General features: G+C 32.3%; 1 long non-coding RNA gene across 1 annotated transcript; it reads right to left on the reverse strand.

Moving 5' to 3' along the window:
- Positions 1-9082: 9082 nt before the first annotated feature.
- Positions 9083-14602, reverse strand: LOC108478156 (uncharacterized). Its single transcript, XR_008276116.1, has 4 exons — positions 14311-14602; positions 11939-12022; positions 9840-9903; positions 9083-9284 (listed from the first exon to the last, which is right to left on the reverse strand). It is a non-coding gene; the product is annotated as an uncharacterized LOC108478156 (long non-coding RNA).
- Positions 14603-25724: the final 11122 nt, after the last annotated feature.

Genomic DNA, 25724 nt, shown 5'->3' on the forward strand with positions numbered 1-25724 from the left:
TGGTGTCTTATACTGTCAATTTCAATGGGTCCTCGAGTGAGAATTTTTTCCCTCAAAGTGGACTACGTCAAGAGGATCCTTTAAGCCCCTACCTTTTTCTGATTTGTACGGAGGGCTTATCACTTTATTAGATTCTGCTGTTCAGACATGCAACTTAAGAGGGGTGAAAGTTTGTAGGGGAAGTCCTGCTGTCACTCACCTATTTTTTGTTCATGGCAGTATTGTTTTTGGTGATGCAAATGATACAGGAGGGCGGGTTTTGATGGATATTCTGAAACGTTATGAAACTGCGTTAAGGCAGAAGATAAACCTTGATAAGTCACAGATTTTCTTCAGCTCAAATGTCTCTGATATTTCTTGTAGTCGTTTGGTGCAGATGTTAGGAGTTTGGCGATCACTATGTATGGAAAGATATTTGGGTCTCTCTACGATGGTTGGGAGGAAAAAGAAGGATGTGTTTCAACATATTTGTGATAGGATGAGGATGAAAGTTCAGAGTTGGGGAGATAGACTTCTTTCTCAAGGTGGAAAAGAAGTTTTTATTAAAACGGTTCTTCAAGCTATTCCTACATACTCGATGTTGTGTTTCCTGTTTCCTAAGACGTTGCGTATGAAGCTTGAAAGTATCATGAGTAGGTTTTGGTGGCAAAAAAGTTCAACTTGAAATGGAATGCACTGGTGTAACTAGGCTAATCTCAGTATCCCTAAAAATTGTGGTGGCATGGGTTTTAGGGATCTTGGCAAGTTTAATATTGCCCTTTTAGCGAAACAAGGTTGGAGGTTAGTTACTAATCTGAATTCTTTATTGGGACGTATTTATAAAGCTAGGTACTATCCTCATACCTCATTTTGGAATGCCACATTAGGCACTAATCCGTCGTATACTTGGAAGAGTATTTTTGCGGCCAGAAAGGTTTTAGAAGATGGTTTAGGCTAGAAAGTGGGATCAGGTTCCCAAATATCAATTTTGCAAGATTGTTGGTTACCCCGTTGGGCAGGGGGAAAAATTCAGGCTACTCCTGCAAACAGCAGGTTTGACAGAGTGTCAGAGCTTATTGATTATTCTACTAAGTCCTGGAAGGTGGATTTAAATAGTAGGTGTTTTACCCCTTTGGAAGCTATTGTAATCTGTTGCATTCCTCTTTCGGTTTACAACTCTAAAGATAGAATGGTATGGTATACGGTTCGTAATGGGTATCGCTGTCTTGTTGGTTCGCGGGTTGAAGACGCTATGAATACTGACTCTTCAGGAGTTTACAAAAATATTTGGGAATTAAATCTTCCCTCAAAGATCAGAATCGCTGTTTGGCGATTTACAAAAGATTATATTCCTGCTACTGTTAATCTATACAATAGATGTTTTAGCTCTTCCCCAAGTTGCCCTAGCTGTGGTGAAGCCTCGGAGAATTTCATGCATACTCTCCTAGTTTGTGGACCTGCGAAAGATGTTTGGCAATCAATGGGAGTTGACTAGTCAAATTTCAATGAGAGTATGGATTTTTGTACCTAGCTCAACTTGGTTTTTCAAGATAGAAGGCATGATTTTGGTGAAATTGCTACAACCACAGCCTGGGCACTCTGGCAAGCCTGAAATAAACGCACAATGGAGGGAAAGCGACAATCAGCCGAAGATATCTGCTCTCTTATTTTCAGTATTATAAAGGAGATGTGTAAGTTGAAAGAGAGAATACCTGCTCCGGTGAACAAAATGAATCCTATTTGGATGCCTCCTCAAGAACCTTTTGTTAAGGTAAATTTCGATGCTGCATTTAGAATAACTCTTCGTCAGTCATCTTCTGGTTTTATTATCAGAAATTCTAGGGGTCAGGTGATGGGATACGGAACCATTTTTAATAAGTTTGTCTCAGATTCGTTCACTGCTGAGGCTATAGCCTGCCTTCAGGCTCTGGATTTCACTAGGGATATGGGTTTTACTCATGTGCAAATGAGGGTGATTCTAGAACTACAATTGCTAAAATAAACCAAGTTCTTCCAGATTTTTCAGACATGAGGACTTACATCGAAGAAATAAAGATACAAGCAAGTTCTTTTCAGTGTATTTCCTTTTAGCATGTTGACAGACGAGCGAACATGGTGGCTCATATGTTAGCAAAAGAGAGGATGTTGATTTCGGAAGATAGTTTCTGGGTACAGGACTTACCGGTAGTGGCAGAAGTTTACTTGGCCAGAGATCTTGTGGGCATGACTTCTTAGTCTTGAAGGGTGCTCTGTGTGGGGTTTTTGGCTGGAGAAATTTTTGGGTTTTTCTTGATCTGCTGTTGAGATAAAAGTGGGTATTGATTTGTCGTTCCATCTTTCCCACTAAGTTTTACTGAGAGTTAAGTTGTTTTTCCTCTGTAGTGCTTTACAGCTAAGGTTGGTTTATTAGTTTTATCATTTGTTTGGTTTTTTGTATTTGACTCTTTATTTTTTTTATTTCTAATAAATCTCTCAGTGTTTACGTCAAAAAAAAAATATTGAGAATATACCATATTTGTACATTATGGAGGGATTCAATGGTTGTCCACCATTTCCTCATTTTTATACAATTAATATTTAAAAATAGGATGGATCTACTTACACAATACAAAAAATAAAATTGTTTTACACACTTTCATAACTATTTATATGGTTTAATATTTTTACATAAAATAAAATTTTATGGTCTATTCATGTAGATCATGCATGTCAAATTTGATGTAAATTTAAAACTTCTAACTTTTTTATGTAAAAAATTCAACAATTGAATATATATATATATATATATATATATATTAATATATAAAGTATTTTATATCGATATGATAAAAATATCAAATCATTTCAAAATTTACATGCATGACAAATACAATTATATTGATAAATTCAACGGTTAGATCACTAAAATATTAATCATATAAATAGTTACGAAGCACGTAAAACTACTTTAATTTTTACACCATGTAAGTGGATCCTCCCTTAAATAATCTAATCTTCTAATTTATCAAGATATTTGTACTAGTCATACATGTAAAATTTTAGATTGATCGATATCTCTATCATATCGATTTAAAATATTGTCTATATTAATATATATTTAACGGTTTAAAGTTTCTTTTACATACAACAACTACTTAAAATTTTTCAATTTATGTGAAACTTGACATGCATGATCTACATGAATAGAGTATGAAATATAACAGTTGGAATGTTAAAATAATTGTAGTATAAAAAATTATGAAAGTGTGTTAAACCACTTTAGTTTTACATTTTACAATGGTGTAAGTGGTTCTCTCTCCTTATCTATGCTAATATTTAAAGTTTCGATTGAGTTGGTGTCACCTTCAATCGGGTCCTAACTCAAGTCTAAATTTACTAAAACCCCTTATTTTTACAAAGTGGTAAATATTGTTTTGAAGGTATTTCTATCTTTTTATGTTTTTATATAAAATCTAAAAAATACATACATAACACTAAAAAATAGTCTGCTATACTAGCACGTTTTTGTTTTGCTTCTCTAGCAAAGTTTTTTAGGATTTTTTTTTTGTTTTTAGTGAGTGATTGTGGAATCGACAGTGGCATGATAGGTGTTTGGTTGTAATTGGTTAGTATTGGGGTTTATTGGCGATGGAGAATGAATTAGCAGAGCTATCTTTAGATGAAGCGGAGGAGGAGATTTTACAAGTACAGGAGGAGTCTAATTTATCGAAGGAAGCCATTAATCTATGTCTGGTAGGGTGTTTCCTCACAGCGAGTGTAATCTATTTCTCAGCTATAAGATGCATGATGGCGAATATTTGGTATCTTATAAGAGGAGTTCATATCTCAAATATGGGGGAGAAGAGATTTCTCTTTTGTTTTTTTCATAAAATGGGTCTCGAACGTGTGCAAAATGGGCTTCCATGGACTTTTAACAATCATTTGTTGGTCTTCCATCGAATGGATGTGGGTGAGGATCCGCCCGAGGTACCATTGATCTATACATGGTTTTGGGTATAAGTGCATGATGTTCATCCAAGTTTTTATTTTGAAGGTATAGCATGGCAATTGAGGGATTTTATTAATAAATTCTTAGAGTATGACACTAAGAGTTTAGAAAGTGGCTTACAAAGCTATATGCAAGTACGAGTTAAAATAGATGTCAAGCAACCCTTGAAGTAAGTTATGTTCACTAGAGGAAAATGTTCTTATGTTCATTTTAAATATGAAAGACTGACAATGATTTGTTTTTATTGTGGGAATTTAGGGCATAATGACCCATTCTATAAGATCTGGATGGAAAAAGGGGAAGAAGTTGTTGATATGGGATGGGATCTATCGCTGAGAGCTCAGTTAAGGATAACATTAGCAATGAATAGCATTTGGCTGGGGGGGAAGGTGTAGGGGGTGAAATTGGATAACTTTGATTGGTATGGATTTGGATGGGGATCTTGAAAGGAAGACGAGGCTTAAAAAGGCATATAGACCCTATTTTAGGGTTAAATTTAGAAAGAGATTTACAACATAGGAGTGGGCAAATGGATATGGAGCACGATTTGGAGGACTACCCCATAGAGAATGGTAAAGGGAAGAAAAGAAAACAAAAGAAATGTTGGAGTCTCAGTGAATCACTGGTGAATGAGTCATTGGGAAACTTAGTTGGAAGATTGATAGACCGGGATCATCTATTATCGGCAGCTACCAAGAAGCAAGTCGACTGGTCGCAATGAAAATCATGTACTAAAATGTTTTTGGTTTGGAAAGTCCACGAGCAATAAGAAGACTTCGGCATAAGATGAAGATGTATAATTCCCAATCAGTCTTTTTTATGGAAACTAAACTGAATAAAAGAAGGATGGAAGGTGTTTGTAAGAGATGTGGTTTCTTAGATGGCATTGAGGTTTCGACTAATAATTCAAAAGGGGGTCCTTGTCTGGCTTGGAAGAAGTTGGTTGCTGTTGATTTACTAAGCTTCTCCACTAATTATAATGATGTGGTTATTAAAGAGACTAAGGTGAGCTGGAGTGGAGGTTCACAGGGTTTTATGGTGCTCCATTTTTGAGTGGTAGGAGTGATGTATGGGATGTGTTGAGGAATTTAAGACGCACACAAGAGTCATCTTAGCTTGGGTGTGGTGACTTTAATGGAATTATGTATTCTTTTGAAAAAGAAGGGGGAGTGCCACGGGAGGAATGTCAAATGGAGGTATTTCACAGAGTTTTAGAGGAATGTAAACTAATTGATGTTGGGTATTCTAGGATATGGTTCATGTGAGAGAGAGGGAATTTTCTTGAGACTAATATAATAAAACGTCTTGATAGGGGGTGGCGAATGCAGATTTGATGACTTTATTGCTTAGTGTGAGAATACAACACCTACTGCATTTTTATTCGGATCATTGCCCACTCTTTATACATACAGAACAGGAGAAAAGGGAGGGGGGGAGGGCGAGGTTCCGGTTCGAGGGGAAGGTAAAGAACCTTTGGAGTTCCACCTTAGGCAATATCTATGATAAATTGGAATGCTTAATACAGAGCTTGGGGAAGTGGGCGGGTTCATTCAAGCGAGGTAAATAAGGCTTAAAAAGGGATCTGGCAAAACTTATTAATACAAAAGTACAACTCAATTTACAAATAGACAAAGATGAAGTACTAATTGGTTACGATTGGGAGATAAAATATGGATTTCTTCCATAGTTATGCTTCCCAATGAAGAAGAATGAATACGATTAAAAGTTTGAGGTATGAGGATGAGAGGGAAACTAAGGAGGAGGGGGAAATGGAGAAGATTGTGAGAGGATTCTTCCGAAAATTGTTCTCAACAAATGGGATAGGTGATATAGAACATATTTTAAAATCGGGAGTAAAGCGGTGTTTATCGAGGGAAGACAATTTTAGGCTTTTAGCGAAGTGTACGAAAGAAGAGGTTTGTATGGCTTTGAAAAGTATGGGTCCTACAAAAGCTCTTGGAGATGATGGTTTCCTAGTTTTGTTCTATCAACGATGCTAGCATATTGTGGGAAACGATGTTATCTCATATTGTCTTGGTATCTTGAATGATGGTAAGGATCTTGATTCCATGAATGTTACTAATATAGTGTTAATCTTGAAGATTCCTTAACCAATCGAATTTAGTGCACTTAAAACCAATTAGTATGTGCAATGTTTTATATAAGGTAGTAGTGAAGATGGTAACTAATTGTTTTCAGCATGTGTTAAATATCCGTATTGATAGTGGCTAGAGTACTTTTGTGCCAGGTTGTTTGATATCGGATAATGTGATGTTAACATATGCAAATTTTCACACTTATCAGTAGAAGAGAACATGAAAGAAGGGTTTTTTGGCATTAAAACTAGATATGAGTAAAACTTATGATCGGGTTGAACGGGAGTTCTTAAGGGTAATGATGGAGTGTATGGGATTTAAGAAAGAGTCAGTGGGTATAATGAAGTGCATTGTACCGGTTTCATATTTTGTTATTGTCAATGAGAAGAGGGGAGAGCCTTTTAAACTGACTAGAGGCCTTTAACAAGGCGACCCACTAAACCCTTTTCTCTTTTTAATTTGTAGTGAGGGTTTATTCGCTTTTATGAGGTTTTCATTACATAAAAGGGGAAAAAGCAAGTAGGAGAGGTCCTCAGGGATCACACTTGCTATTTGCAGATGACTACATCTTATTTGGAGAGGCTACTACTAATGGTGCTCAGATACTGAAAGGGATCTTAAAGGAGTATGAGACGTGTTTGGGTCAATACGTAAATTTTGAGAATTCCATGATTTTCTATAGTTATAATACTTCTAATGATAATAGGGTTTTGACATCAGGACTTTTGGGTGTTCGATACTCGAATGACCCAGAGAAGTATTTAGGATTACTTACTATAGTGGGTAAGAAGAAAAAGGCATCTTTCTTAAGCTTGAAGGATCAGATTAAGAAGCGAATAAATGGGTGGAGCACGAAGTTTCTATAACAAGGAGGAAAGGAAATTTTCATAAAATCAGTTTTACAAGCATTCTGACGTATTCAATGGCCTGTTTTCTGTTACCAAAAACTTTATGTGGGGAGTTGGATAGTATTATAGCAAAGTTTTGGTGCCAAAAAGGGTATAGAATAAGGAGGATCCATTGGTGTGAACGGGGTCACCTTTGCACGTTAAAAGTATATGGGGGCATGGGTTTTCATAGTTTAGAGAAATTTAATATTGCTCTTTTAGCTAAACATGGATGGTGTCTTATTGACCAGCCTAACTTTTTACTAGCGTGCATATTAAAAGCTAATTATTATCCATCTTTCGATTTTTTATACTTCAGATTAGGGAATTTACCTTCCTATATTTGGAAAAGTATTTGGGCGGGGAGTGGTCTTCTTAAGGATGGGTTATGTTGGAAGGTTGGTACTGGTGAAAATATTTCAGTTAATGATAATGCAGGGCTACCTGGGACAGTTAATTACTGATTAAGCAATCATATTCATAACAGTGATATTTCCTTAGTTGCGGATTTGATAGATAACAATAGTAGAAAATGGAAAAGGTATGTTACTCTCAATACCTTTGTAGAAGCTTCTGTGACCAAGATTTTACAAATCCCTTTGGCGAAGGAGAGACATGTGGATCTGCTAGTATTGAGAGGTAAGCCATCTGAGGCTTTCTCGGTGAGGAGGGCTTATAAACTATTACAAAAGGTATTTTTCCCCTAATGCTAATGCCTTACATTATACAAGAAGGAACTTTTATAGACATTTGTTAAATCTTAAATTGCCTATGAAAATCAATATCACCATATGGAGGATATCGTGGAATTTTATCCCTAAGTTTGCTAACTTGTATTATAAGAGACTGGTGAATAATAGAGCATGTCCTAGATGTGGTATGCTATTAAGACTCTATGCCATACTCTTCGTGAATGTCCTGTAACAATAAAGGTGTTGAATATTTTAAATTTCAGATACGTTCTGTCTAGATTGGATTGCTTTGAATGGGTTACCTGGATTTTTGAAAGAAGCTCAATACCCTAAAGGCATTTGTTTTTTTTTTGTGCTCTATAAGCCTTGTGGATTAAAAAAAACAAAAGAATTTACGAATGGAGGGTTCAATCAGACAGTGAGATAGCAACTTTCATCTTAAGGTACATATAGGAGTTTGACAGGATTGAGGTAAAGACCCATACGCTTTTTTGAGTACAGGAGGGATGGAAACCTTCGATTGGGGTGGACATTAAGGTAAATTTTGACGCTGCGTATAACTGTTAGCAAAATAAGTTTGCTGTGGCGATTGTAGTGAGAGATTCTTTGGGGAAGGCCTTGATCTCAAAGACAGTGCAGACGGAGGTTATGTAATACCCCTAACCCGTATCCGTCGCTGGCACAAGGTTTCGGAGCAATACCAGAATATTCAGAAACATTTACAAATAAATTATATGAATTACTATTAATTTATCAAGATTATTCATAACGTCCCTTGATTGGGCCCAAAGGCCCAATATGAGCATTAGAATTGAGTCGGGACTTAATCGAGAACTTTAAAAATTTTTCACAACTTTTCAAAATTTTTCCAAAGCGCACGGCTCACATGCCCGTGTGGTCCAAGGGACAGGCCCATGCTAAAGGCCGTGTTTGACCTCGTGTAACTCTTTGACTTGCACAAACGGCCATGCCTCACGCCCATGCGCTAGGTTGTGTGGTTAATTAATTCGATTCGAAAATAGGTGCAGGTTTCACACGACCAAGATACACGTCCGTGTTCTATGTCGTATGGCACACACGGCTAAGACACACGCCCATGTCTCTGTCCGTGTGCTTAATTCTAAGCATTCTGTTTCTCAAAATTAAGGTGCAGGAGACATATAGCCTAACCACATGCCCATGTTATCAGGCTGTGTGTCACACACGGTCTAGACACACGCCCGTGTGTCTTCCCGTGTAGACAAAATGAAGCCATTTCTAACTTCATTTCTCATCCAAAATTTCACCCATGACCTGCACTTGAAACACACATCCAAAACCAACCAATTCAAGCATTCAAATTGGGCAATTTCCATCATTCAACAAGGCAAATCACTACATGCATATGTGTTCACAAACTTACCTTAGTTTAACTTAGGCATTCACAACATTAATCACATATTCTTAAAATAACACGTGTATATATATATCATAATAATCTACTTAGTCATACCCAAATGAACCATTACTAGCCATTCCAATGGCTAGGTTACAAAATAACATTTCAAGCCACTATTGGCCAAGTTGTCTTATACATGTCATTATGCCAAAATGACTAGTTGATAGTGTGGCGATGATCCAATGATTTTCCAACCTTCACGAGCTTCCGAGCATTATAAAACAGAGGAAAAATAAAATGGAGTAAGCATTACAAGCTTAGTAAGTTTGTATAAAGGAAACTAAACTTACCAATCTTGTTTATTTAATCTAGGCATACAATATTATGTTTCCATCCATTTGGCTAAATTGCATAATCAAATGCATTCAATCAAACGTGTTAGTCACCAAAATCTTTATATCAATCAAGTAACATAGATGAGCTCATCAAGCAATATTCTTTCAAGTCATTATCATTTCATCTCAAGATTTTCATGCCATGTCAAGATTTTTATGTCCGTTGAATCATTAAATTCTGATGGATGCTTAAGTAGTACACTCGTAGTGTATGATTCAATAATCTGTCAATTTCTTACTGAAGTGTACCCATTAAAGAACTTAACCAAGAAACACTCTCTCGAGCCACATATCGTATAACAGGATTACCAGTTCAGGCTAAATCCTTTATATAATGTAAGCTCAGAGGAGCTTGATTAGGATTACCGGTTCAGGCTAAACTGTAATCATAACGTATGTTTGAGAGGCATTATATCGGGATTACCTATCCAGGTTAAATCCTTTCTATAACAAGGTCAATGAGATTACTCGTCCGAGCTAAATCCCGTCTGCAACAAATGCAGGACCTTATTAGTTTCGGGAAAGCACATATAATCATCGAAATTTAGTATTCAATCGGGACTTACCACTTTATCATCATTTCAAGCATGTATTCAAACATTCATTATAGCAATCAAATAAATCATATCAATATAATTCACATTACATACAAACACAACATTCAATTAAACATATTTACAAATTCGTGTAACACCCCTCACCTGTATTCAACACCAGAATAGGGTTACGGAGTATTACTTGACTTTCAAAACAATTAAACATCCATTTAGCAAACATTTTCTCAATTCAAATATTCATCATTTAATTTCAATTAATTTGACCCTTATAATAGCCTAGGAGGCCTTAAACATGTTTTAAGAGTGATTCAGGACTAAACCGGTAACTTAAGAACTTTCATAAAACTTTGAAAATTTTTCTCAAAATAGGAGACACGCCCGTGTAGCTAGGCCGTGTGTCTCACACAGCCACCAGACACGCACATGTCATAGGCCGTGTGAAAACAGGGGATACATACTGACTTGGGTCACACGGCCAACCACACGCCCGTGTATCTAGCCCATGTGCCCTTCGAAGTAGCCACACACACCCGTGTGCTAGGCCGTACCAAACCTGTAAGGTATACTGACTTGTACCACACGGCCAGTCACACGCCCGTGTGTGAGACCATGTGAAGTATACTAATTTCATTTTAATTTCAATACCAAGGGACACACGGCCGTGTAACATGACTGTGTGTCACATATGGCCGAGACACACGCCTGTGTCTCTGCCCGTGTGGACAAAAATAGACTATTTGCAAAGCCATTTTGCCTCCCTAGTTTTACATACCTGCACAAGCATAAATTGCCATATTTTATAACTCATTAAGTAGCAATCCACAACATTTCATACACATTTTATACCAATTCAACATAGTTTTCAAATACCCAATTAATATCATGCATTTTCTATTCATATGCCTACTACATATCAAGACAACATTTGCATATTACTATTGCATTTATTACTTTCCAAAACATACCATATTTGAATACTGATACACAACCAAAACATTATAAAAGTTAAGCCAAATCACATGTCTCTAACTTATACCACAACATGTACCAAAGTTACTATCTCAAGTAACCATAACTATCATCTTTATATCTAGCCTATACATGCCATATTTACATATATCCATTAGTTCAACATGTCATATTTACATATATCCATAAGTTCAAAAGTACCAATCGGCAACTGGATAGTGTGATATGTATCTCCTACTTTATCTGAATCGAGTAAACTATCGAACCTCTATAAAACATGGAAAAGAAACAGAGTAAGCTTAATAGCTTAGTAAGCCCGTATAATTTAGAATTAAACTTACCATTTATACATAATCAATACAATAAATAAGGTATACTCAATTTAATTTCCAAATGCCTAAACACAAACATTCATCAACAAGTTAGTCACATAAGTACATGAATCATCCATTATCTCAATTTAATACTCAATACATTGTATCATATCAAATCCATATATCACATACATCATTTGTAACAATTCACTCTCAATCGCATAAACAATTCATTCGATAACAGTAACTCATCAATATAGACACATAGCTTTTTAACTAATAACAAAATTTATGCCTGTTGAACCTATTAGAATATCGAGGGATACTCGGGTGATATACATTACATATAAATCAGTAATTCGTTGATTCATTATCTTTTCTGCTCTTTCGAGCTATGATTAGTAAGCTCTTCTTGAGCTGAGGGACAGTAAGCTCTATTGAGCTGATATATTGTAAGCTCATACGAGCTGTGGTGAGTACGCAACACATGCAAGATCTCGACCAAAACGGTAACCTTAGTTACATATTACCTACGAATTCCTACGATTCAAACGGGGCTCGATAACCATCAGACTATATCAATAAGGCATTTGTATTTCAAGTAGTTCAATTACTCAACTATATACATTCATTTCAAACAATTACAAGTATTTAAAAGTTTAATTCTAATTATACGAACTTACCTCGAGTTGCTCGGATGAAAATTATCGACTATTCGTCCACTTTTCTTTTTCCCCGATCTAATCCCAATCTCGACTTATCTTGACCTATATATTATCGAAATCATCTTATTTAATCAACTATTTGCTCAATTTAATCCAAAACACACATTAGGGCTATTTTACACATTTGCCCCTAAACTTTCACATTTTTACAATTTAGTCCTTATCACATAAAATTGCAAATTCATGCAATTTAGTACAAACCCATTCTTAGCCGAATTTATTACACTAGCAGCCCATATTTTCAATTTATTCACACTTTTAACCACCACATTTCACATTTTCACTAATTAATCCCTTTTTGACATTTTTGTCAAAAATCACTTTACAAAAACTATTAATCTAACATTAAACCTTCCAAATCTATCATAATTAATCAAATTACTTAAGAATTAAACAATAGAAACATGATAAATCTTTAAAATTTTTAAAATTTAAGGTACGGGCTAGCTAGAATACAAAGCAACGATCTCAAAAACATAAAAACCACTAAAAACGGATCAAAAATTGAGATTACATGCAAGGAGAAAGATGACCGAATGCTTGAGACAAGGAAAATGGTGTTTTCTTTAAGTTAATTTCGGCTAGAGGATTCCGCTAGAGGATGAAGAAAGATGTAACCATTTGTTTTCTATTATTTTACTAACATATTTTTACACATTTACCATATTAACCTTAAAAATAAACCATTAATTCACGTAATTAACGGCCATGCTTGTCCACTTATAAAAAAATAGGTTAATTTCCATTTAAGGCCACCATAATTAAAATCCAAAACTATTTGACACCTTTAACTAATAGAACAACACTTTTACATTTTACGCGATCTAGTCCTTTTTACCAAATTCAGCATTTAAACAATAAAATTTCTTTACGGAAATTTCACACAATAATTCTATCATGTTGTAAACTTTAATAAAATAATAAAATAAATATTTTGACTTCGAATTTGTGATTTCGAAATCACTGTTCTGATTTGACTAAAAACGAGTTGTTACAGTTCGGTTAAGTTACATGAACTTACCTTGACACTTGTTCTCGTTAGAAATCTATTAATTCGAAATCTTTTCTTTTCCTCAATCTAACCTCGAATTAGTGTTGTTCTGATCTATATAAATGAATTTAACCATCAATTTCACACATTTCATATTTAAATGAACTCAATTTACGTCCAAGGCAAAATTACCATTTTGACCTTAACTTTTTTATAAATTCTGATTTTGTCCCTAGGCCCGAAAAATAAAACTTTTGCAAATTACTCCCTATTTCAATCCTAACCAAAGCCCTATTACAAATTTTCTAGCACATGTATTCATAAAATTTCAGAATTTTTGATCAAATTTTACAACTTTTCATTTTAGTCCCTAAATCATGTTTTCATCAAAAATCACTTTGTAAAAGTTGTTTATCTATCAATAATCCTTCATTTTCCACCATAAATTTCTAATTTCCAGCATATATATCCATGACTCATTTTTCATACCTTGATAACTTTTCAATATTAATCCCTCAAATAGAGAGATTAAGCTATCCCAGTTTCAAAAATACCAAAATTACAAAAAACGGGATAAGGAAAGCTACCCAATTAGGCCTTGAAAGTTTCTTTTCTCACACTTAGGGTTTCATGTGTTTTTAGGTTGAAAATGATGAAAATTAGATGATATATTTTTTGTTCATCTTTTAATTAATTAGGTATTTTGATATTTCCAATTTAGTCATTGTCCTTTTTCTATATTTCCATGAATGAGTCACCAAGAAAAATATACATACTTTTTTTAATGGTCTAATTACCATATAAAGACCTTAAGTTTTGAATTCCATAGCTATTTGATCCTTATAGTTACTAGAATGTAACTTTCGCATTTTATGTGATTTAGTCCTTCCTGTAATTAAACACTTAATCGATAAAATTTTCATATCAACATTTTCACATGACATGCCTATTATAATATGAACCATCTAATAAAATAAAAATAAACTTATTTTTAGATTAAATTTGTGGTCTCAAAACCACTATTTTGATTTCACTAAAAAATGGGTTGGTACAGGTTAGTTCTGCTTTTGCAGCAGAGGCTTTCACATGTTTGATGGCAATATAATTAGGGGTGGAAATGGGATTGAGAGTGGTGATAATAAAAGGAGATTCAATGTCAGTAATTAAAAAATGCCAGACAAATCTAGTAGATAAGTCCGAAATTGAAGCATATATCAGAGATATTCAGATGAAAAAAAATCGATTTTGGAGTATCATTTTCAAACATACACATAGATTGGTGAACTAGTTAGCTCATATACTGGCAACGAAGACTTTAAAGAATAGAGAACAGGCTTACTTGGTAGGAAGTATTCCAGTTTATGCTCTCCGGCGGATGGAGATAGGTGGGCTAGGGAACCCGATTGAATCGCGTCTTGTGGAGGAGTGATTTGTGGAGGAGAAGAACGGTCTCAATAATGAGAAGTGTGCACTGGTCTTCTCAGTGAACTGGAACTAGTGGAGGAAATTATGGTTAATGGGGAAATGGGTGCCGATTTTTGATGATCTGACTAGGCATTTTTCTTTTTGTTTTCTTTATTGTTTCTAGATTTTTCTTCCGTTTCTACTTTTTAGGTCTTGGGCCGTTTTAAGGTATTGTTTTTTAGATTTTTCTTTTGTTTTGATTTTCTAAGACCTGGGCTTGTCTGTTTGCCTAGGCCACTTTAAGTTCTATTTTGAAAATCATAAAAGCCTAATTTGATAAATTTTCAAATATATATATATATATATATACATGATGAGATTCAAATCAAAATATCATGAACGCTACTTTATCAATCTTATCATCTTAACAAAAGACATTTAATATGTATGTCAATTTCTTATAAATATATTAGAAAATTGTTTTCACACACGTAGTAGGTGTGTATAATCTAGTATTTATTTATACTATTATAATATATTTGGTTAAGTTAATTTATATTTTTTATAGTTTGATAAATCTAGAAAAATACATATACATGATGAGAATAAAGTGATTCGAACCCTAAAACATTTTAATCTTTAATATTTCAAATTTATCATTCTAACATTTAATTTTATATAATTTTATTATAAAATTGTTATATGATATTTTTTCATCTGAATTGTAGGTGTGATATAATCTAGTTTATGCTAATATTTGTATTATTTTTTATGTTATTGTTTATCATGTCTCATATTACCATATATATATATTGTTTATCTAGTTTGTATAAATAAGTTAGAAGTTTTAAAATTAAGAATAACAACCTAAATATTAAAAAAATAAAATATACTATGTAAATATTTATTTTATTATTTTATTTACACTTAGATTAATAAATATTTAAAAATAACATTCAAATGATATTAATAGTAGTAGCAAAAATTTATAGTAAATTTCGTTATTATGAAGATTATAAAATGATAATTCAACTTATGAATAAAAATAGTAGTAAATATAGATAGAAAATTTCATTATTACAAGGATTAATAATTATAAAATGATAATTTATCTCATTAATAATAGCAGTAGTAAGCCACTCATTAATTAATAAAATGAAGTTTTATTTGATTATCTGAATTTAAGAACTAAAGTTAAAAATATCGAAAATTTCAATCACTTAGTTGTGAGTCACAATATTTGAATGACATGATAATATAACATCTATCGGATATTATATGTCATTGCCAAAATATTTAATAGGCTATGTGGTAATATTTATATGATTTTCTAAAAGTAAATTAAACTTATTGTCAATTTTTGAAATTTTCTTCTCTGGTTGTTTAATTTTGAAATTGGTTATTAAATTTACAAAATAATTATTATTTTGTTTTGAAATTAAATTTTTTCATATTTTGATTAGAAAAGCATTTGATTGACGGTAAGTACCTAAATTTACTTGGGTGAAATGGATATCAAACAGTTCAAGTATTGAATTTTAATGGATTTATTCACCAAAATTTCAAAATTAAAATGCATAATTAACTAAATTAAAAATTACAAAATAATTTTAATTTCAAAAATAAAAGGTTGAAGGCTTATTTCTAAATTTTATAAAATTTGAATGCTTATTTGAGTCTTATCTCAATATATTTTAATAAAAATAAAAATAATAAATTTATTTATTGTAGCAAATTAAAAAATTAGCAGTTAAATTATTATAAAAGACATGGATAATAAACCGTTGATAACAAAGATAAAATATTAATAAAATAAATTTTGACAAATATAAAATTTAGTGAATAAATTATGAATTTTTAAAGTTTGGTAACTAACTTTTTTTTTATTTAACATTTCATTATAAGTTTTGATCATATCTACTCTTTTTTATACAATGTCTAGAATTATCTATAGCTTCTCCTCAACTTATAAATAGGAGGATAATACGTTTCAGCACACTCAAACCCACGTCCTCCTACATTGTCAACAATACCTATGTTAATCAAGCTAAGACTCAATCGACAATAACTAACTTAAATCTTCTTAAAAGTTAATGGTTAAAACTATATTTTATTTTTGAAAATTTTGAAATTGTAGTAGTACATGGACAATACTATTTGATATGTTAAAAGATGGGTTAAATCTAACATGTATCAAATATAGGGGTGAGCAAAACTCGATTCGACTCGGAAAAAGAATTCAAATTTTGAGTTAAACGAATCGAGTTATTCGAGTCAATTCAAATTTTTTTCGAAATTTGAGTTTGAATCAAGTTGAGTTTTCGAATTCGAATAACTCAAATAATTCGAATAAACTAAATACCAAACTATAATATTTTACATTTTTACCTTAAACCCCCAAGCTTTTTTACTTTCCTGCCATCCCACCCCAGTCTAATCCAAACCCATTTTCCCTTTAGATTTTCTTTGAATATTTTCCCCCAAAAATTTTACTCCCCAAAACTTTTTATTTTTTCCTAAACTTTTACTTCTCACCCTTTACCCCCAAATCAAAAATCAAAATCATCAAAAAATCTCTAAACCTATATCATAATAATTTTATTTATATTCTTCTATTTATATTATTAAATTAAATTTCACATGTTGTACTATTTATATTATTGAATTATTTAATCATATTGAATCTTTATAAATTTCTGTTAAATTTGAATTATTGATGATGACATAAATTATTCATGTTAAAATTTTATATTGGTATCAATTTCACATTTTATCTTTAAAATAACTTTTATTAAAAATCACATTTTTTACATTTAATATATTTTTAAATTTTAAAATATATAGCGATAAGAATTGGAAGATAATTGGAGCTAAGCAAGCAAAAATGCTAATCCATATATAAAATATTAATAAAAAAATTCGAAGGGGATAAAAGTTAATAATAAATTTGATTACAGTAGGTAATAGTTGTTACAATGACCCAAAGTTATTTTTTTAAAAAAAAATTTAACTGGAACAAATATTTTCGATTTGATTTTCATCTCACTCGACTCGGTTTGAGACAATTTCAAATCAAATTAGGATGATAAAATAGGATTCCTCAAATTGATTAACTCAAAATTTATTTTATTTGATTCGATTTGATCGAATCCTTACTCCTATTTACGATATCATATAATCCCTAATTTTTGACAGCTATGTGAACAAAATTTTTATCGCCTTAATGATGAGCCCAAATTAATAATTTTAATTGTTAGGATGAGTGAGTTAGACCTATAACATTAATTTATGGTCAATAATATAATAATAAATTATTGATAAATAGTAGTAAATGATTAATCACATAATAGTCATAATTGATAGTATAAAATAAAATTTTCATTACATATCATAATTTTTATAACATCAAGTGTAATTAGAATTTAAGATTTGTAATATAATGTATAATAAATAGGTTAATTCATCATGTTGCGTGTTTAGATTAAAAATTATTAATATGTTAACTTATAACTAACTTTTTGTTTTTAGAGGTTGAAAATTTTATTAAATATAATTACTAATAAAAATTAGATATTTAGTAAATGATTGATAATATAATAATAAATTTAATAACTTTAACATAAGTAATTATAAATCATTAAGTATAATATATTGATAAATAATAACATGGGTGAACTATTCTAATAGTGACGCAAATATTAGGGTACTTTGTAACATTCCAAAATTTCTAGTATTTCAACAATTGTGTTGAATGAATTTCAAGAAATGTGGACCACACATTAGTGTTGAATTTGACTTTTTGACTTTGACCAATTTTAAATGGAGGATAAATGAAAAGAAGGAGATTTTCTCATCTATTTTAAATTTCAACAACAATGATCAATCTTCTCTTTTATTTCTAAAGGCTAGTTTGGTAATACTTTTGAAAAGTACTTTTGAGAAGTGCTTTTAAAAAATTTTATTTAAAATTTAAGTGTTTAACATTCTTGTCAAAAAGTACTTTTTAGAAATAAAATGTTCATTTTAGACATGTTATTATCAAGTAACAAATATAGATTTAAATAATATTTAAATTAGTTAATATTATTATATTTTAGTAAGAATATAAAAAAATTATTATAACTTCTTATTAATATTTTAATATAAAATATAAATTTTAAAAATTTTTAAGCAATAAATATTAATTATTTATAAAATTTAATTAGAATATATAAACTATATTTTAAATATTTAAAATAACTATTAAATACTTGTAACAACCCAATTTTGGGTCTAGTCGAAAAAGTACTTTTGGGACCACAAATCTAATGCAGAAAAATTTATTTTTCTTATATTTTTATTGTCTACATTTTTATGGAATGATTATGTGAAAATTTCGTTTGAAAATTTTAACGTTTGAGCACTCAATTTAGTAAAAAGGACAAATTGCAAAAAGTGCAAAAATTGAGTTCTAAAAGCTAGAGGTGTCTAATTGCTATGAAATTTTAAATTGAAGGTCCTTATATGGTAATTAGACAATTTGTTAAGTTAGTGGACAAAAATGGACATGAAGTAAGAGAAATTTTAGTGTTTTAAGAAAATGACATTTTGGTCATTTGGTAATTAAATGAATTAATAAGGAAATTAAAAGCCAATTTATGGTCATCTTCTACCTCCTGGCCAAAATTTACAAGAGGAAGACATAGCTAGGGTTTTTCAAGCTTCTAAGCTCGACTATAAGTCTGTTCTAGCCCCGTTTTTAATGCTCTTTACATTTTTGAAGTCGTTTAACTCGATCTACTTATTTCTAGCACTAATTTGAGGTATGATTAAGGTCTAGGGTTTCACACATGTTAGACATGTGTGTATTTTGATGGATAATGGTAGAAAATGCACGTTTGATGTTACAAAAATAACTTTTGCTAAGTGATTTTCGGTAAAAATGTTAAAAAGGACCTAATTGTAAAAGTTATAAAATAAGTAGTAAAAGTGTGATTAAGTGGAAAATGTGGGCTGGTATAAGTATGAAAATGGTTTGGCTAGGCTTGTATTTTCAAGAAATTAAATACATTTCAATTTACGAGCCTAGGGACTAAATTGTAAAAATGTGAAACATTAGGGGCAAAAATGTTATTTTTCCATATTGAATAACTTAAAATTTTCATTATAGATCAAGAAAAACAAGGTTCGGACCTAGATCGGGAGAAAAACATATTGTTGGACGATTAGGTTGAATTCTACTATTTTTGTATTGAGGTAAGTTCGTATGTAAATAATGCATTTTGATATTTATGTTTTAAATGCGTTAATATTGTATGAATTATGATTGACTCTTTGGACATATTCGACAAAGTTTCGACAAGCGAGAATTCCCGATTGAGCCTTAGGAATAGAATAGGATACGAGTGACATGTTACTACGAACACATGTATTTATGTGATCCGGGTGCTGGTCTCATACTTCTTACCAGTGGCTGGGTAGTCCAGCATGAGTTGTGAATACCTAACAGCTTGTGTGAACAGCACTGTGTGAGCAGGCCCGTGAGTAGCTCGAAAACGAGCCTATATGTATTATGAGATGTGAGGTAGCTTTTGCTACATGTATGACACTTATGTGTAAAATTTCTGAGTATCCGTTAATATTCTGAGTGTTCATTGGGAATGTCAAAGTTTTGAAAAGATATGGTTATGATGCGAGTTGGTACATGTATGTACGTAAAACTCATACGCAATGAGCTCGTTATGTGATGAACTCTGGATAAGGTTGTGATTGAGCAAATATATGATTATGAGGTTTTAATAGCATTTATGTTAACTTAGATTATGTTAATTGTATGTTAAATGTGTAGATATGATGCTTTTTGTTTGCATAGGAACTTACTAAGCTTTATAGCTTACTCCACTTCCTTTCCCTTGTCTTATAGTGTAACCAAGCTAGCTTGGGGATCAGAAACCGTCGAAGATCCACTCACACTATTATCAATTATTTTGGTACCAATGATTTCAACATTTTGAGTTATGGCATGTATAGGGGACTTGGTCATTTTGTTATGTGTCATAATTGATTTGGCCAAATGGGTTGCCTTATATTGGTTGAAAGTTCATTTTGTATAAAGCCATTTGAAATTGGCTACTATTGGTTTAAGCAATTTATATGATGATGTCTTTCATGGATGTGGAAATTTACATGATTTGGGTTGATGAGTATGTGATGTTTGTGTATAAAAGATGGTAGCATGTTAATGATGTGTTGATACCTTAGTTGTGGCTGATTCGGTTATATATATGTGCTTGGATTGGTGCTATGTTATGTTGTGTAGGTGTGTGCATCAAAGGGTGGCAAAATAGCTTGGTAAATAACCTTATTTTTGTCCACATGGGCAGACACACGAGCGTGTGTCTAGGCCGTGTGTGATGCACGGCTTGCCTCACTGGCATGTGTTTAGGTTGTGTGTCCCCTGCACCATAATTTTTACAAAACAAAATGCTCAGAATTGAGCACACGGGCATAGACATGAGCGTGTGCCTCAGCCGTCTAGATGACACGACCTCAGGCACGGGCATGTGTCCTAGGCGTGTGAAGTCTGCACCTATTTTATGAAAAATCATAAATTTTAAATCGACCACATGGCCTAGTACACGGGCGTGTGAGTTGGCCGTGTGTCTTCAATTTGTTATTGGGTGACAAACAGAGAGTTACACGGGTTCGGGACATGGGCGTGTGTGACCAGACGACCTACCCACACGGGCGTGTCTCAAATCCACATGGGCGTGTGACTCCTGTTTAGGGAAAAAATTTTCTAAGTTTTGAAAAATTTTCTAAAGTTCTCGGTTTAGTCCTGAACCACTTCCAATGCATGTTTTGGGCCTTGTAGGCTCTTATTAGGGACTTTATGATTGAACGTGAAAAGTTTTAATTTAGACAAAAAATTACGGCTCGAAAATGTATGTTTTCTTGTGTTTAAGTTCGATAATGCTTCGTACCCTATTCTGGCATTGAATACTGGTAAGGGGTGTTACAAATTAAATATTTGTGTTGAAGGCTTGTGACCATGGCTCAAAATGTCGAATTGGATAGTTAAACTTATTTGGTTGTTATTAACAAAGTTTTTCTTAATTAAGTAGAAGTGAATTAAAAAAAAGTGTTTTGAGAATCTTCAAGGCCATGGTAAAAATGTGAAAAATTGTTGACATAAGATGAAAAATGTTTAAATGTCATAATTGAGCATTATTTTTAAATATGATACAATAAAGCAAAATAGTGGTAAAAGTGGAAATTATTCAATAAAGTGGCAGACCATGTTTTGTAATATCTTAAAGTAGATAATGTACAATGTTTATAAGTAAGTAGTAAAAATGAAGATGTACATAATAAGTGTCGCTAGTAATATTTTCAATAGATGCATAGAAAGCCCTGTTGAGAAAAAGGTTAATGCAATTGTAAATGTGCATAATTGTTTGAATATGTTTTAACGATAAATCACCTAAGTGATAAGTGAATTAATATAAAGTGCATGAAGTGACTATTGGAAGGCTCTAAGAGCTCTTGAAAAATGAAGAGTCCTTGAAACGTGAATTCCCTTGTAAATATAGTGAAATAGTTAGGGTATAATTGGCATGAAAATAGGGATTAGCATGCATGCATTGTGTTAGAAGACAACATTTTGTTTGAAGATAGTGATATATTCCGTATGGCATAGCACTTATGGTCAAAGTGAAATCCCTAATGTTCAGTGTGATGGTTGGATTACATTTTTAGGAAACAAGTTTATGGTGTTCGGTCTAGATCTGGAGTATCTGAGTCTTATTGTCCTAGAATTTTCTAAGGTTTAAGTGCTTAAATTAATAATAATTGGACTTATAAAGTACAATATGCATGTCAAATGAACTTGAATAGAGTGGTATAATTAAAAGAAAAGTGATGAAATGTATAATTAACTAAGAATGGAATTAAATGTGAAAGTGATGTTACTAATAGGTGAAATTAGTGGAATAAGAAATTAACATTGAAGTTCTTTATGATTAACAAGTAAAGTAAAGTTGAATGAAAATTTTATAAGTTTTGTAATAAGATAAATTTTTAAACGTTGGTGAATAATATGCCTAATTCGACTAAGAGGGCTAATGATTTAGTGATTCTATTAGAATGCTTAATAAGTGGGAAAATAAGTTATTAAATCGTAATTACCTTACGAGTGTAAAGTGAGTAAGTGAACAAACACACCCTTGAGTCTTAATGAATGAACCAATAAGTGAAGAGACCCATACTATCAGTAATGAGTGGCTTTTACAAAGTGAAGATATTAATTTATATAAGACTCAACACTAAGTGTAAGAGAGTAAAGTAGGATATCCTAGTGCATTTTATAAGCTCTTTGAACTTAATGCGCTAGTGGTTTAAATGCATAGTTGGAAGATCTTTCTTAGAAGCTAGAGACTATGTGAATGAAGGATCATATTCCTGTGTGATGCTTGAAGAGATAGAGAAATTAGTTTTGTATCATTTGTGTTAGAAGAGTTTGAAATAACATGTACTTAGACTAGGTGAATTTTTTTCTAAATTTGTAAGTTCCAGGAAATGTATGAGTGCTTTTAACTTTATTAAATAAGCTTGAGTGTCAATATGATATGATTATGTTTTCAAGATGATTTCAAGCTCGAATGTGTTTTGATATTGTTCTAAAATGAATTGATACTTAATGGTATGCTGTTGAAATGGTTGAGGGGTATTTTGGTTTAGCTTAAAGTGGTTTTGGCTGTTCTACCATTGTTGTGACATTTAGCATACATGTCATGACATCGTCCCTCATAATGTTGTGACATTGGGCAAGCAAAGAGCAACGCTAGGTAATACAATGTTGTAAAATTATGCAATGTCACAACATCATGCATCGTATTGCCTCCAATTGCATTGTTTTGGGCTTTTTAAGCCTCCAAGTCCTATGCTTAGCCCCAGGCACCTTTGATCTCTCACATATGGTTGCTAAAGGTGTTTTAAATGATTTTTTAAGATTGTAACTTGATTTTTACTTGTTCCAATGATTTTATGAAAAATTTTTAAAGTCAAATTTCTTAAATATTAATTAGAGTTTTACTTTTTATGTTTTTCGATAGCCTTTCATATTTGTCCCCATCATTAGGACGATTATGGGGTGTTACACACTTTCATTTTTGTCACCCAAGTATAAAAACTTTAAGATTGGTCACTAGCATTGGTGTCGTTTGTAACAGCCCGATTTTCGGCCTAGTCGGAACAGCGATTTCGAGACCACAAATCTGACGTAAGAACTTTATTTTTATTATATTTTTATGGCCTACGATTTCACGAAATGATTTTGTGAAAATTTCGTTTGAAAATTTTGACGTTTGGGCAGTCAATTTAGTCAAAGGGACTAAATCGTAAAAAGTGAAAAAGTTGATTTCTACATGCTAAAGGTGTTCAATTGTTATGAAATTTTAAATTGGAGGTTCTTATATGGTAATTAGACCATTGGTTAATTTTTTGGACAAAAATGGACATGAAATAGGTGAAATAGAATATTTTTAAGTTAGGGGCATTTTGGTCATTTAGTAATTAAAATGAATTAAAAACAAAATTAAAAGCCAATTTTTGTCCATCTTCAAGCTATGGCAGAAACTTGCATGAAGAAACCATGGCTAGGGTTTTTCAAGCTTCAAGCTCAATTGTAAGTCCGTTCTAGCCCCGTTTTTAATGATTTTTACGTTTTTGCAATCCCCGTAACAAGCTCTATCCATTTCTACCATTTATTTGAGCTAGGGTTGATGTTTAAAAATTTAACCATGTGCTACATGTGTGTATTTTTATTTTTAAGGGAGGAATATAAATGTTTTTTGTGTGTTAAATGACTTTTGCTAATAGTTTTCGGTGAAAACGCTAAAAAGGACTAATTTGTAAAAGTTATAAAATTTGTCATAAAAGTGTGATTTAGTGGAAATTTTAGGCTGCTATAGTTATGAAAATTATTCGGCTAGGCTTAAAGAATAAATAAATTGAATGAAAATCATTTTACGAGCCTAGGGGTAAAAGTGTAAATATGTGGAACTTTAGGGTCAAAACATAATTTTTCCATTGTATGATTTTTGGATCACATTGAATAATGTGACTAATAAATAGACTAAATGTGATATTATAGATCAAAGAAAACAAGGTTCGGACCTAGAACGGGGGAAAAATGAGAAATTAACGATTAAGTCCCTTTTTGCTATTTTGATGTCGAGGTAAGTTTGTATGAAAATAATGCAACATATTATTACTATTATATGTTTAATGCTTAAATATTGTATGAAATGTATATGTATATGTATTTGTCTTTATGAAATTGATTCATGATGTCGCAATGACGATTCGACAAAAGTTGGTGTCTCAGAAATCCCGGTTGAACCCTGGGAATAGCCAAGATACGAATATCATGACATGTGAGTTTTGAAATCCTGTATAAGACCATATTTGAAATATGGCATTAGCTTCAATATGAGATCCCATGTAAGACCATATCTGGGATATGGCATTGGTATCGATATGAGGTCCCGTATGAGACCATGTCTGGGACATGACATCGACACTATTATGAGACTTCGTGTAAGATCGTAGCTGGGCTATTGGCATTGATGTGTGATCCCATGTAAGACAACATCTGGGACATGGCTTTGGCATACTATTATGTGTATGATTATTCCGAGTATCCTTTAGTATTCCAAGTGGTTCAACAGGTAATTAAATGATTATATCAAAGTTGTGATAAGGAATGATTATGTCATGATGTAGTACAGGTATGTACACAAAACTCATGAGAAATGATTCAGTTTAAGATGTACCTTTGGTAAGGGTGCAAATAAGTAAGTCATGTTTAAGAGAATTATTTTGTGGTGACCTTGTGGTTATGGGTCTATGTTCATGAGGTATAAATATATGGTAAATTTGATTGATGATCATGTATGAAGCTTTTAAGCCAAATCGAATTGAGATACTATGTGTTTATTCCTTTAATTTTGTGGTTCAATGAATAACAAAAAGAAGAAAGGATCAGCGTAAATGCCTATTAAAAATGGTTATGAATGTGTGGATAGATAAGAGTTTTTGGACATTTGAATGACGTTAAGCTATATGCTTGGAAATGTGAATGTACAAAATTAATGTGTACTAAAACAGTCATGGACAGCAGCGGCAGTCCGACTTTGAAAATCCACAAAAAATTGTGGAAATCGAATTAGAGGGTAAATAAAATATGAAATTAAAACTTATTAATCCTAGTTTCACATATAAGAAACAATGTAAGCAAAAGGAATTCAGATTATGTGATAATTGAATTGTTGTGAGACAAGGTCAGAATGATTTCAGATTCCCTTGTTC

This window comes from Gossypium arboreum, chromosome 12 (genome assembly GCF_025698485.1).
Source record: "Gossypium arboreum isolate Shixiya-1 chromosome 12, ASM2569848v2, whole genome shotgun sequence".
Lineage (NCBI taxonomy): Eukaryota > Viridiplantae > Streptophyta > Magnoliopsida > Malvales > Malvaceae > Gossypium > Gossypium arboreum.